The 12454-nt window shown below is 45.3% G+C and overlaps 2 long non-coding RNA genes across 8 annotated transcripts in view; one reads left to right on the top strand and one right to left on the bottom strand.

Moving 5' to 3' along the window:
• Positions 1-12454, bottom strand: part of 9630002D21Rik — a 140659-nt gene that overhangs the window by 87129 nt on the left and 41076 nt on the right. For 4 of the 7 annotated variants that reach the window (XR_872810.1, XR_872808.1, XR_872811.1 and 1 more), the window contains one exon: positions 759-863. The exons of 2 other annotated variants lie outside the window; for them this stretch is intronic. This is a non-coding gene — a long non-coding RNA (RIKEN cDNA 9630002D21 gene). Of the gene's footprint in view, positions 1-758; positions 890-12454 lie in introns of all 7 variants that reach the window. One more of the 7 variants, XR_872809.1, reaches the window with a different exon arrangement.
• Gm46356 lies at positions 1800-2618 on the top strand. The gene is made up of 3 exons (XR_001780624.2): positions 1800-1923; positions 2028-2124; positions 2417-2618. It is a non-coding gene; the product is annotated as a predicted gene, 46356 (long non-coding RNA).

Below are 12454 nucleotides of genomic sequence, written 5' to 3'. Positions count from 1 at the left end.
AAGCCAGAGTCATCTCCGAGGAGGGAACCTCGACTGAGGAATGACTCCTATAAGAGCAAGCTGTAGGCAAGTCTGTAGGGCATTTTCTTATTTAGTGACTTAGAGGATAGGACACAGTCCATTTTGAGTTGGGACACCCGTGGGCTGGTGGTTCCGTGCGTGTACTGTAAGAAAGCAAGCTGAGCAAGTTATGAGGGGCAGGCAAGTAGGCTTGTAACTGGGTAATTAAGAAATCAAAGCCTCAGCTACAAGGTCAGCCAGGCAGCCCAGTGAAGAAACTGGAATTTCTGTCCATAAGACAAGCCCAGAGTTCTTGGAAGCATCAACTCCAGTTTAAGGATTTACTGCAGCAGTAACTCCTTCTGTGTGACCAGCTGACACTTAAAAGTCTTGCTTCTCTGTCCTTGAAGGCTGTGACTAGGTGCCCTCTTGAGAAAGAGCCTATTAATTAATGAATGAGTTACTCTGGGGGTGGGTATGAGAAAATGAACACTCACAAACCAGAGAGTGTGGGACAACCCACCACAGCCTCTCATGGAAAGATGGTCACAGTATGGAGTTATGGCGAAGAGAAGAGCTGGATGCAGACACATCGAGAAATCCAAATATCAGGAAGCCCTTCTTGAGAAGAGGATGATGGAGTGGTTGCTAGCCACACACCTGATGGCTAAGAGAATACTCCATCACCCGAAACTCACTGCAGATACTGTTAGCCCTGAACCAGGAGTTAGTGAGTGGGTGGCCCAAACTGTACTCACAAGCTAGCATGAGTGGCTCCACACTGGTGGCTTGAGATACTGGAAGCTCTGGCACATTACTTGACCTCTGCAGCCTCATTCCTCCTGAAGGAGTTCCAGTAACCACTGTGAAACACCATGACAAAGGCAACCTGGTGAGAGAGGGGTTTATTTGGCAGACACACCCCAAGTCACAGGCCATGATGTCCTTAGTTTCTACTGCTTAAATTGTGCCAGTAAAGAAACAGCTGGAATAGGGAGTGGTGGTGCATGCCTTTAATCCCAGCACTCGGGAGGCAGAGGCAGGCGGATTTCTGAGTTCAAGGCCAGCCTGGTCTACAAAGTGAGTTCCAGGACAGCCAGGGCTATACAGAGAAACCCTGTCTCAAAACCAAAACAAAACAAAAAACAAAAAACAAGACAAGACAAGAAAAGAAAAGAAGAAACAGTTGATGGTGACAGTGAGAATTCAGGGTCAGATCTGAGCAGTAAGGATCTCTATTTCCAGTTATCCCATCAAATACCGAGTTCGAGTGAATACAGTGTGTGTGTGTGTGTGTGTGTGTGTGTGTGTGTGTGTGTGTGTGTGTGTGTGGTGTTCTGGGAATTTGAAGGGAGTGCTTTATTTAGATGGTAACTTAGGAGACTGTTAAAATTACTTCTATTATTCAATTAGGGAAAAAAAATCAGGAAGAGAACACAGAAGAGGATCCTGTGGCTTCAGCTCCAACTGTGGGTGATGCTGAAACAAGCCTAGCTTCCTGAGCTGCTTCTATATGGTCTCCGTGTCCAAAGAAGAGTGGAGTCATTAGGAAAACAGTTACAGCGACAGAACCCCAGGGTCACAAGGCTAATATGCAGAGACAACAATATTAATAAAGATCAGAGGAAGCATTATGATGTCACGTTTATTTATTACACAGCTTCAAAGCCCAGCTGCCTAAACTACTATCCATGGGACCTTGAGCGAGTTACTTCCTGTCTCATGGCCTTGCTTTTTCTCCATCAGATAAGCTACTACTGTTCATCTGGGAGAATTTCCATTTCTTCCCCCCCCCCCTTTAATTTTAAAGAGACAAGATAATAGAAAGAAATAGACCACTTAAAAATGAGTGCACTCTTTCCCTACCCCCTACTTCTTCTGACACAATCACCTTAATGAGGTGAGGCTGCTGGCAAGTGGTAGGTACGTCCCCTGAGAGATGAGAATGCAGACGATGTCATTCTACTTAAAACAGAAAATGGAGGAAGCCGTGAGGCTTAATGTCTCAGCAAACCCTCCCGCTCCAGCCCCACAGGCACCTGAGGGCTGAGGAGTTCTGAGGCAGAACAACTGCAGAAGGCTTGTTCCACGGAGGACGGTGCTCTCTGCCCACTGTGCTATCACGTAAGAGACTGTTCCATAACATAGGACCCTTTTTACCTTTTACTTTTTGGACAGAATGAGGGATCCGCTTACTCTGTTAACGTGTGGGTAAATCCCACAAGCTGTAGGTCAATTCTATTCATTTAGAAGATTTGGGGATATGTAAGTGTGCCCAGAAAAATTCCAGTGAGCTGGTCCTCTCACAGAAATCTGGACAGCTTCCTTGGCGGTTGAACCTCACCCTGTCTCACACTTTTCCTTGATAAATGAACACCTTGTTTTAGAAATGGCCTGATACTTCTGATTTTCCTAGGACGTATCGTGTGAAGCTTAGCTGTGAATTCCTGCCTTGTGGCGGAGGGTACGCAAAATCAACACTGCGCATGCGCTTCAGGACCGGCTCCAGCCACCCAAGTCCCAGGCGTGTTGGATGTCCTCGAGGAAGCTGCTTTGAAATTCTAGTTTTTAAAGCAAGCTTTTCAGAGCAGCATGATGCATGTGAGTATGTGGACCTTGACCACACTGTTTGTATCACAGATACAAAAGCTGTATTGAACATTTTCCTCTGACGGGGGGAAAAATAGTGGATAATAATAGAAAGTATTCTTTTGCATTTTTACCAAAACCTCGGAGTTCAGTAGACTGAGACTGACAGCCAAGAAATAGAGGGCCAGTTACCACAACATATAGTTTTCCTGGCACAAATGCATCTGCTTTGCTCCCTGGGCCTTGAGGCACAGGAACAAAAGAACTTGAGAGCTCCAGGCACCCTTTGCCACAGCTGCCCACGCTCCTGCCCTTGTTCTCTACGGAGGCAGGGAGAGGGGAGACCAGGCTGGCCGTCTCTTAAGTTTTGCCAAACAGAGAAAGCTGGTGCTGGCTAATCTTTTTCCTCCTCTCCTCTTCCTCTTTCTCCTCCTCCTCCTCCTCCACCCTCCTCTTCAACATCACGGGCATAGTAGATTTTTCTTGCCTTTCAAAAATCTTTAACTATTGTAAATTGTTCAACCAGCAAAGGTCTAATTATACACGGCCTCCAAATGTTCACATTAAGCGAGTTGATTTGTTTCCAAGGTATTCTTGAAGCAAATGTTCACTGCATTTATTGTTTGAAAAGTATCTAAATGTGCTTGATTTTCCTCCCATCTGTCTACTTGTAACCGTCAGGGCCCAACAAAGAGCCCAGTCTATTTTTTGAGGGAGGGAAATCAATGCAGGAAATTAGTTACACAGGTGATGGAGTACTGGATGCCAAATAGGGGATAGCTCTATAGCCTGTGAATTAACAGCAGGGAGAAAGGAGAGAGACAACCACGTGTTCCTGAGCTCAGAGTGGGGTTGCCTGATGGTAGCTGGCCCAGCAGCAGAAAGTCGTTGTGCTAAGCACAGGAAAGATACAGCCAATGCTGAAGAAGCTGACAGAAACTGGACTACCCTGAACCCCAACTTCCCCCAACCCCAGCCTTCATGGCCTCTCCTGACATGTCACACTCCCCAAAGGTAAAAGCCAGCCAATGTGGGAGTCTAGGAATCACACCAAGGTTGCAGCGTCTTAACCATTCTCATACGTACCACACAGAACATGAACTCCCAGGCATGCCTGACATTAGGGAAGCTTTCGGCTGAGTGTGAATGAAAACTCTGCCTCATCGCTGTCTGCTGGCTCAAGCCGGCTCACCCGTGAGAGCATCAGTCTCTACAGAGCCAACAGACAAGGACTGATACGCAGCAAGACCCACTGCACACTCACGATTCTCCTGACGTCATATCTATAGTTCCACTACCCCTCCCCCCTCGGGAACTCCCAGGAAGTGTTTTTCTGGTCCAGGACTGACAGAAGGAATGCACATTCAGCACACCCTTGCCCGGACTTTGAAGGACAGGAAGACGCAATGATGGTATCAATAAATGGGAAATGATCATTGTCTCTTGTCCTTTTGGGGAAATGAAAGAAAAAGTGAAAACACCTTTCTCCTTCTCCCTTCCTCTCTGCTTTTTTTTTTCCTTTCCTTTTTTATATTTTTTGCTGTGAACCTAGCCTTTAATGGCTGAGCCATCTCTCCAGCCCTTGATTTCCCCTCTAAAGAGCCCAGATACACCACAGGAAAATATTTGTGCTGTCTCAGGGTGGAGACTGAGGGTAGTTTGGTAGAACACAGCTGGGAAGTATCTGCTCTAGGAGTGGGCCTGGACTATTGTTGTAAAGAAGGCAAAATAGCAACCTCTTTATCACCACAACAGTTCTCCCTGGAGTCCATATGTGTGCAACCCAGGACACTTCCCAGCTGTTTGGCAGTACTGAGCTGTCCTGGCCTGTTAGAGCCTCAGCCCATGGTGGGAACTCTCCTGGCTAAGTGCACGTTTGTTTCTCATGCAGTAGAGGGGTTCAGCCATTCTGGGCAAATCCAGTGGAGATTAGATGCTGTGCAGCCCCTGTGGCTAGAGACAGGAAACAGTTGTCTGCGGCTGTGTGAGTACCACATCCCCAGGGCCTGCTAGGTCTGGGCTCTCTGCTGTCTTACAGAGTCTTCACAGCCGCCCTTTGGGCTTGCTCGTTTTTCCCATTTCTCCCATCCCAAGGCTCTGAGGTTGGGCTATTTATACAGAGTCATGCATCTCAAATCCACAGGTCCATCTCCCCTGTAGTCCTGAAGCTTGCTACTGCACTATGCTGTCTCTGAAGGAAGAGAGGAACACGGTGCCCACAATTGTAATCAGCCTTCAAACCATTCACTGACCTCCTCCCCCATCTATTAGGAAAAACAGGGCATCATTAATTGCTTGATCTAATACTGGGAAACAAAGACCTGGACTCCTGATATCTATCGAGTCTTTACAATTGAGTCATGGGATATCTATGGGCATTCTGGAAGCTTCTCCTCTCTTTGGAATAGCTTCAAGCATCCATCCTTTAGAGAACAGAGAACATTTCTACAGCTCTTCTTCCCACCTAGCCTAGTCAGTGAATTCCGGGCTACAATTAGAGACACTGTCTCAAGAAATAAGGTGGACAGACAGCTCCTGAGGAGCAATGCCAGAGACTGACCTCTGACCTCTACGTGCATGAGCACACGCAGACACACTCTCTGTGCACTAATGCGCACGTGCACCTGCATATAGCATACATGCACCTCACACACATGTACGCCCACAGATAAGAGAAAATAAAAGTAGTTAGTATTTATTGGGTTCAAGGTTGCAAAGAAGAACAAGGGGGAAGAAAAAAAAGGGCCCGCAAGCTAATACCTAGATTGCCACAGCTTCTGTTGAAAGCAGCAGAAGGCATGTGAATATATGAATAGGAAAGTCAGAACACACAGACCTGAATAACAGGAGAAAAGTATCCATTATGTGCCTTCCTGTGGTTTGGTGGGTGGGTTGATTTTCACTCTCTAGTATACCTTGGCAGATGCACACAAATCTCCTTTACACTTTTGAAAAATCTTTTAAAGATGTTTGTTGTTATTATCATTGTCATGTGTGTGTGTGTGTGTATGTGTGTGAGAGAGAGAGAGAGAGAGAGAGAGAGAGAGATAGGGAGTGTGTCACGCATGCGTGTGTGGATCTCCGGGGACAACTTTGCGTAGCCGGCTTTCCTTCCACCTTCAAATGGGTCTGAGGACTGAACTTAGGTCAGGGGTCTTGGACGGCTAGCAAGCCCTTATCACCTGACCCAGCTCACCGGCCCATCCTTTCCTCTTCTGTTGAGGCCACAATAGTAGCAGAGATTGATTCACCCTCTGCTCTTTTCATTGGTTGCTTTTTCTCCTGTGGTCAGTGTTGAGGGTACATCTCTGAGCCACTTTACAAATATTGAGTCCTATGTGTAACAGGATTCTATAGGCACTGGTGCGTCGTTTTCAATGGTCCTGTCCCTCTGTTGTTGTTGCTTGTTTGTTTTGTTTTGTTTTGTTTTGTTTTCCTCATTTCCAGTTACCTAGATCTTTAAACCAGGAATTCTTGGCAGGCCTCTGTACTGCTTTAGGTCTGCTCAAGCCCCTTGATGAATGAGTGTCCTTTGGACTTCCCGTCCTGGCCTTGATGTCTGCACACTCCCCGGGTCACTGCCCTGGGGCCCCATAACACTTGAGTTAGATTGAGGAGTGCTGTTTCTGGACACTTCCAAGTGCCATGTCAAGAGAATGAAGATTTGAGATAAAGACTTCCCAGAGAAAGACTTTAGGTGGCCCTTAAAAGAGAGAATGAATTTAAAAAGGCCAGACAAAGTCCTCTGGGAGGACCAAATGACTTCCCCAGACACCGCAGTGCAGGACTCTGAATAAGACAGGTGTTCTCTTACATATTGCCTAATCTAGGAAGGCTCCTCTGAGTGTCCCATTAGTACCAGGAGGAAGGTTTAATGGGAATTAAATTGCAATGAATATTCACAAACCAGACAAACTCTGCAAGAGTTCTGAGGGCCCACAGAGTGGAGTGATGTAATGACCCAGAGGCCCAGGGGCACTGGTGAAAAATAGATAGAGTGGGTCTCTTGGGACACTTCAGAGGACGCGTTAAAGACTTCGTGAAGAATAATGTCTCACATTGATGAATGAAGAGCTGTAGAGCAAAACCGTCCTGTCCTGATTCTGGCTGCCGTTGCCAGGGAATAATTGATGAACCACGTGCTGATTCAGAGCTGTCTAACAACCACCCCTGGATGAGGAAGCAACATGTGGAAATGCCACTGTTTCTGCAGCAACACAATGCTATCAAGTTAACACGTTAGTCTTTCATCTGAAAGTATAAGGAGACAAACCATTTAAATTCTTACAGGCACTACCTCTACTTGTTGAGGACCCTGCTGCCGAGTAAGAGCCGTCATGGCTAGGTGGACTGTTTTGACATTAATGGAGTGCTAGGTTGGAAAAGACCCACATACCAACCCCAGCATTTGTAAATCGTTACCTTTCTCAAAAAGTCAGTGGGATTAAGGCTCAGGCTTTGGTTTGGGCCGTTTGGATGCACCCAGCGTCTTTCTAAGTGAGCGTGGGGTCCAGGAGCCAGCGTGAGAGATGGAAACTAGGATAAGAGCAGGGGCTGTGTGAGGAAGAGGCAACAAGCCAAGGAAGGCAGATGGTTTCTGGAAGCTAAAAATAAAACGCAAGGAAATGGATCGTACCCTGGAGATAATCTCTGCTTAAGGCATGGAGGCTTCAGGACTTCCTATGTCACCTGAGCTGGAACAGCCCTGCGCCCCAGTCTGATCTCTTCAGTCCATGTTGAACCATCTTCCACACACTCCTTTTCTATCCCTCCAGATCTAGGGACAGGAGCTGCTTTCATCCGCCTTAGTGATGACATACGATCTGGTTTGCCTCTTGATCCCTTATTATATAATAGATCCTAGTATTAAGGGCTTGCTGCTATTATTATTATGGAAGTGTTTGTAGTTTCTGGCTCCTGACAGGGTTGTGAATGACACAGTACTCATCGCTATGCCCTAGCCCAATGCTGACTGCAGATGACTTTAATATGAGCACCAGTAGCTAGCTTCCTAACCCATTTGGCTCCAAACACTAGGCTTTAGGTTTTGGTCCCCACGTGGCCCTGGTTTTTCTCTTTACCTAGCTGCTTGCTTTTGCACTGTAGACACACGAGGTGCTTTGGTTTGAGTTCTACCCCATTCATAAGATATAAATTCCCGCATTCTTGCCTTGGAACCCAGCTGCATTGCTCCCCGAGGCTGGGCGCACATCACATATCTTTCTGGGTGGAAATAAAACTTTAAAACTGCACACCCAAGCTGAGTCCCTTAGCCATGCTCCTCTTCTTCCCCAGGCTGGGGAGTGTTCTGCTTTTGTAAGTAAAAAGGCTGGGTGTCCCTGAAGCAGCTCCAGTTTCTCCTCCTGATGGCTGTAGAGGGAATTCTGTGATGTAGGCGGGGTACTTATGTAAGAAAATTAATTTGTTTGTGAGTTTGAGGAAGCTCAAATAATTGTGGGCTTGGTTATACACTGAAAGGGTAATTTCCAGGCAATACATCATCTTCAAACACCCAGGCTGTTTTGACATGGCCGGGATTTGGGTTCTGTGCTCTTTCGAAGGCCGTATTTTAGTTTTGTGTAGCTTTTATTATTGGAAGCAAAGAAATAACCCAGTGGTCCTCAGCCTTCCTAATGCTGTGACCGTGTAATACAGTTCCTCACGCTGTGGTGACCCCCAACCATAAAATTATTTTGTTGCTACTTCATATTGTAATTTTGCTACTGTTATGAATCATAATGTAAATATCTGTTATGCAGGATATCTGACATGCAACCCCTGTTAAAGGGGTCAATTGACTGCTCCCCCTCAACAGGGTCGTGGCCCACAGGTTGAGATTCATTGCAAAAATTTTATAGGTTCTATCATGACCTCAGTGGTGTCCCTTTGGCTGGGATTCTGGTCTCTTCTCAGGCAGTCCAATGCTGCAGGTGTTGCCTGTCCCCATAAATGTCACAATCATGCTATGTATTACTGTTGGGTTTTCTTGCACAAGATAGTAACATCATAGTCCCTCTAGACATTAGAAATCTTGTTTTCCTAAAAGACACTTCTTAGAAAGCTGGGTTTACAGCCTTAGGCACAGATAGGAAGGAAGGCTGGGGGCCGATCACTATTTAAAATTACCTTAGGTTAAGATAATTGTGTGAAAGGAGGTTGTGGTTTTAAAAAAATTCCTATCTGTTGTAGCATGAAGAGCCTCATTGGATCCATACATACTGAAATATCTAGAAATGCTTGGGACTGAATGTTATCACATTAATTGCACATAGTGGCTGAACACTGTCCTTTGTTGTGGCTTTCCATTGTTGTCAGGAACTCTGCTTTGCTCAATGAGGCTGTATCTTGTAGACCAAAAGACAAAACACATTATCAAATTAACAGAAATTTCCACATGGTTACATAAGAGGACCATGTGGAAATGATATCTGCTAGGACTGTCCAGGAAACTGTGTCATAGCTACTGTCCCCACACAAGATGGGCAAATCACGCCAGGCAAACTCATTCAGTGGCTTTGAGAAAACTTTGTCCTACTTTAAACATACAGGAGGACTGTAAACTCTATAAGGCACCAGAGGCAATATTTTAAGCTTAGTGAGCCAAAGTCTTTGTTATGGATGCTCAACTGTATATAGAACAGTAGTAACCGCAGATCATGCATAAATGAACAAGCAGTCTGTGCTAACATGTTTTCTATGAAAATCAAGATGCCATTTTGACCCATGGGCCATAGCTTGTAGATCCTTGTTCTAGGATGTCCAGGAATTCTCTATAGAAACAAAAAAGCTCCCCACCCCCAACATATTCTGTTTTCCCAGAATTCCTTGGAATACTGTATATATGTCAAACTTGTAAAGACATGTGAAAGGTTGTGTAATTCCTTGCAGCATCTGAAACTAAGACAATGACCTGTGCTTAGAGAGAAAAGTGTGTAGTGGCATTCATCATTTCAATCTCTTAGGGTTGCCTATCAAGTCAATACACCATAAGTGACAAAGTCATTTGGGGACAAATTCCAAGTTCTAACTTAACTCCTTCCAAGAGCTAAAGTGTCAGTCAGCACCCCAAGCCACTGCAAACCAAATGGTCTGACAACAGGTGAAGGCTAAGGCTTCCTGGGTACTAAGAGACTCAGTCAGCCAATTCAAACAGACGTGACTGTCAGTACTGTGGTAAGGAGCTGGTGGGTGGTTTGCAGACGGGAAATAGGGGATGTGGAATGTTTGGGTGAACAATAAAATTCCTTTTATACCCTTGAGGCAAATGCTCTAGTTCAGGGTCGAGGTTAATGGAGTTCGAAAAGATGGTTCTTCCAAGGGTCTAATGGTCCTGTTTTTATCGGAAGTTACATGCTGTATTCTCTTTTTTGTTGTTGTTGTGGATTCCACTGCGCGCTCGCTCTCTCTCTCTCTCTCTCACATGCTTGAAATTGATCTCTGTCTCTTTCTCTCTGTCTTTTTCTCCCCCTCCCTCCCCCTCCCCTTCCCCTCCCCTCCCTGTCCCCTCCCCCTCCCCTCCACTCCCCTCCACCCTCCCCCTCCCCCTCCCTTTCTCTGGTAAGCCATAAAGTTTTAGAATAATACTTTGTGCTTGAAAACCATGTGCCTGTGCTTGAGATCTTCAGTGTCTGTAGAATACTTTTAAAAGCTATGGTCATTTAGCATACATCAACGTGCTCTCCATTTACAGATAATGACATCACTACAGACTGGCAGAGTAAGTTGCCCAAGCGCAGGGCCGTGATTTAACAGTGGGCTGTCTGGAGAAGAGGCCCACACTATTGATCATTACATTCCACTGTTTCTAGTTTATTTTTCTCTTACTCGTTGTTGATAAGAATCAACAATCTCCAATCACAGGTTCTGAGAATAAGTTTTAAATAGACAAGACACTAAGTTTTAACTCCGATGTTTTAAAGACAATATCAAATCCTCTACCCACTGAGGGTACTGGGTCTTAAGTGGGATCCTGGATACTGGTCTGTCAAACAAAAGGGTGAGAATTTGGGGCTTCACATGCTTATTTGAAATGTTTTATCCTGGGCCAGAAAATAAAAAGCAAAGGGGAAAATGCAGAAAACAGATGAATTTAAGTTAAGTTAATTTCACTAAGTGCTTGAGTGAATTAATTTGTTTCAAAGAAGGTTTAGGCAATGTATCTCAGGGACAGCACACTACTAAAAGTTACATAGACAATGATGGTTTATGTAAGATACATGATGGTTAAGAAGGCATCATGGTCAGGCGGGAATAATGACAGTTTACGGGGGAGATGAGTCTGGATTATCCAGTTAAAGCTGCTTCCCTTTTGTGTCTTTACTTGGGTATTTCTGGATGGCTCCATCGGATGCATGATTAGAGCTGGTGATTTGCAACACTAATGATTATGGACGTGTCATTATAATGAAGCCAAGGGCAGCTGGTTGGCTATGTTGGACCCAGCTGGTTTGGGTGGCCCTGTGTCTTTATTGTTTGATCAGTCACATATCAAAAACAGCTATGTGGTTGCCTCAGCCTCTGGCCACCAGGAGAGTTTTTCTCCCATCCCCAGGTCTACGCAGCCTAGCTCATTCTGACTACCACACCAAGCTAATCTTTTGCACGGGTCTTCATTTTCTTCCTTCCTTTCATCTTACAAGCCCTGACCTTGCAAATGTAAGCAGCTCTGTCACTTGACACCTTATTCTTTGTTGATGCTTTTCATCTTAGACAAATGCACCTTTCCTCTTAAGGAACATGGCTTCTCGTGAGCCCTTGTTATTTGGGTGCTTAGCTTCCCACCCCCCCAAAAGTGTCAAATGGAGGAAATCGAGGGAATCAGTTCACTCAACAGCTTTGCCCCCCCCCCATTTCTCCTTGCTTTAAATGAGATTATTTTTGCCTCTGAGGTTTTGCCTCCAAAAAAACTATCCAGAACTCAGTAGCTTTTGAAATATTAGGCATATCCCAGGACTCAAAGCGTGGAGGAGTTAAACTTTCTACAGGCCATTAGACCACCCACCTGCAGGCCAAGCCAGGCCTGTCCAAACCCCACAGATGCAGGAGCTGCCTCTCACTGTCTTTCTACGTGGTTGCCCAGGAGACTTTGTGCCTCTTCAGAACGACTGGGCTAGACAAGAATTTCACCTCTGGCCCTGTGGCTCTTGCAGGTGGGAGGGAAAGGAAAATGAAGACACAAATTCCACTGATAATGAATAAATGTTGGACCCTGGAGACAAATCTATCGAAAACCAAGGAAGGGAATTTGAGGCTTCACATACTTGTGTTTTTATTGCAGTGCCCCTTATGAAAACAGTCCCCTCAGCAGGAGCAAGAGCAGAGGTGAAAGAAGAAGGAGTCTTCATGTGGAAATTAGATCCACATCTCGTGTATGGATCATGCGAGAAAGGCACTCACACCTTTTTCTATTTAAATTCATTTTTTTAACAAAAAAGTAATCATCCCCTGCTTTATTCACTAATTGACTTTTGGATGCTCTCAAAAGAACAGTCATGAAAAAAGATTGATTTTCTTAATGGCCTTTAAAAGAGCGAAGGTTATGAGAAATCAGTTGCATGATTCTAAGATTGTCATCTTTGTGCAGGGCTCTCCCTGTAGATATGCTAGTCACTGCTCTTGTCACTCCTGTAGAGATGCCACACCACGTGGTTTATAGACCTCGGGGACTGCTTCAGTGAAATAGCATAGGCCAAGTGTTTTATCCAAAATGCATGTTTGTTCTTACAGTTCCAAAATCTGGACATCCAAGGTCACGTTACCGGTAGATTCGCGGGACTGTGGAAAATCGCCTTCCTGGTTTGTTTGAGCTTTTCCTTGCTGGCCCTGCTCATGGCAGAAGAGGGCAAGGAAGTTTCCACAGGTTATC

Source organism: Mus musculus, chromosome 12, assembly GCF_000001635.26.
Source record: "Mus musculus strain C57BL/6J chromosome 12, GRCm38.p6 C57BL/6J".
Lineage (NCBI taxonomy): Eukaryota > Metazoa > Chordata > Mammalia > Rodentia > Muridae > Mus > Mus musculus.
The sequence above is the reverse complement of the archived record's forward strand: the minus strand, read 5'-3'. Positions and strand labels throughout refer to the sequence as shown.